This window comes from Adiantum capillus-veneris, chromosome 1 (assembly GCF_014529385.1).
Source record: "Adiantum capillus-veneris isolate H3 chromosome 1, ASM1452938v2, whole genome shotgun sequence".
Classification (NCBI taxonomy): domain Eukaryota; kingdom Viridiplantae; phylum Streptophyta; class Polypodiopsida; order Polypodiales; family Pteridaceae; genus Adiantum; species Adiantum capillus-veneris.
In genome coordinates this window covers 5,399,323-5,402,110 of record NC_140931.1, presented here as the reverse complement: position 1 = coordinate 5,402,110, position 2,788 = coordinate 5,399,323, and positions in this window count along the sequence as shown.

Sequence of the window (2,788 nt, the reverse complement as noted above, 5' to 3'; positions counted from 1 at the left end):
TTTTTAAAAAAAATTTGATTTTTTTTTTTCGCGATGACCGCGCGCGGTTTAGGTGACCCTTTCTTGGCCACACACACTCTCACCTACCTAACCTCCCAGTCAACAGCTCACAGACAGCTCACTACCTTATCTACTTACTAACAGTGCTGCTAACCACTGACTAATCTGTTAACTGCTTACTGACAGTGAGCTAACTGTCCACCTACTTCCTCTCTCACTGCCTTACTGTGCAAAGACTGTGTGCAGCCAAACCTTGACAGAAAATTGTGTACAGACTGTGTGCAAGCAGAAATTGCTAATTGCCTTCCTACTTATTCATTCACTGCAAACAAGCTAATGACTACTAATTGTGCAAAGACTGTGTGCAAACAGAAAACACAACATTATGCAGAAATCACAGAACTTGCAGACAATACAGAAATTAACAACTTGCAGAAAAACAACTCATTCCTCTTCCTCTTCCTCTTCTTTCCTACTACAAACAACTCATAGGAGAAGCACAAAGTGCCCCTTGGGCTTAGTGCAGGGCGATTCCCAGGCAGCGGCGCCAAAAATGTGCGCTCCTTGCCGCACTGTCGAAGCAAGGGACTTGCCGATACACCGTGTGCGAGCCACAAATGGCTCCAAGCACACAACAAGACTAATCTAGCAAGCTCAAGAGAGCAAAGGGTGTGTCACTCACCGCTCTACGCTCGCCTTCGTGGTGGATTCCTCGCCGCGATGAAGATGAAGCTGCAGTCGTGCCGTGCTCAACCGCTTCGCCGTCGTCGTGCCTTCGTAATGCTCGATCGCACACACACTCTCCCTCTCTCTCTCTCTCTCACACATACACACACACACACACACACACACGAGGAGGTGAAGAAGAAGAAGATGGAGATGGAGATGGAGCAAGAGAACTCTTCTATTGCACAAATGAGAGAATGGGTGAATTTTAGGTTTAATTGGCTTTTATATGAGCTCACCCCATTCACACTTGGGCGCCCATGCTTAGCCAACTAATCCCTTGAATGTCCCAGTTAGAGTGCACCTCTCATCGGCGATCACTCTTACCCTTTTCCTATTGGTTCGACAAGCCCGGTACCTGACTCTACCAAATACATAATACACGTCCGTCGTAGGTGATGGGGTGTCCTTGAGCCGTGAGGGTTAACAGATATCCTTGACACCAGCAAGAAAAGCGTCCATATCCTCTTCCTCATGCATAATCTTTGACTCCAGCTCTTTACGTAGCGAAGCAATTTTAGCCTCATTGAAACTTGCATAAAGACCATCAAAAATATCCCAAGACTGTTTTGCAGATTTTGTTGAATGAATGTGAGGAACAATGGTGCACTTCACAAAAAATGCAATCAATGCATGATCCTGCGCATCCTTTACATCCTAATGATATTGTTCTGCCGTAGGCAAAACAACTGTAATAGCAGCAATCCTTGTAGCAAGACCTGCCACATCTTCAACATCGCCTGCATCCTCAGAATCAGGACGTACATCAATGCCCTGCACAATATTCCAGACGCCCTTTGACACAAGAACATGTTGCATCATGTAAGCCCACATAGGGTAATTGTCCCCATCCAATGTGTCCTCAGTAGCAAACATCTTGAACACATCTGTGTTGTTGTCAGCCATGGTAAATGTTGCACCTTATGTGAAAACTGCCCGAAAAGAGGAGAAATGAAGCGGGAACAACATGTGCTATATAGCACAAGCAGTAAAAGACTGTAAGGCACCTGCTATACAAAAACGGCAATGACAAAATTTTTGCACAAAATGACAAAATAGCCTGTGCAGTACTGCTTGTAGTGGAAAAGGAGTCAAAATGAGCCCGAATCAAAAAGTTGAGCAGACTCAGTTCTACGAGTTCACCCAAATTTTTGTCGACCTGCAAACACTCGCCAAAGCTCACAAAATTGGAGAAAATGAGCAAGCGTGTGCTGGAGCTACTGGCGACTAATTCCGAGAGGATGCAACCTGCTCTGATACCAATTGTCAGAATTAGGGTTGCAAGGAAATGCACACAGCTTGGAGAAGATGAAGGAAGCTCAAGGCACACAATAGAGAGTGTATTACTTAGTGTGAAATGGAAAGATAGATAGCCCTAGAGTGATGGGCGTATATACAATGGACGGGGGAAAAAACCTCCTAAAGAGGGAAAAAATGCCCCGACGGTCCTAGTGTGTTCACACACATCACTACCACATGTATACGGTAACACTAGCGTTGTGTCTCCCATGGTGATAATCACTGTGCCACATCTCCCTTGGAATTTGCAACCTATACCTGTTCCAAAAGCTCATCTTCTTAAGTTGGTTGATATGTTAAATGAGCATTTTGGAGCCCTCTTGTGCTCCTTACTCTAACAGGTGGTTTACGGTTCCCAAGAAGAATGGTACATTGAGGTTTATATAGGATATGCGCCAGTGAACAAGGTAACTATCAAAAATGTAGGTACAAGTCTAATGGTTGATGAATTTGCACAGGCTTTTGCTGGGAGAGCCATCTATTCTATGGGAGATTTTTATTCAGGTTATGATCAATTTCAAATGGCTATACAAAGCAGGGATCTGACAACCATGCATACTCCTTTGGGATTATTAAGAATGTGTACATTGCCACATGGTGCAACTAATTCAGTTTCCCACATGATGAATGGGATGAAAAAGTGCTATGGGATTTCATTCCTCAGATCACCATGCCTTTTGAACAACGTGCCGATAAAAGAGTGTGAAGAGGGTGAAAAAGATGAAGTCAAAGATCAAAGGGGGTGCAGACAGTTTGTGGCTAA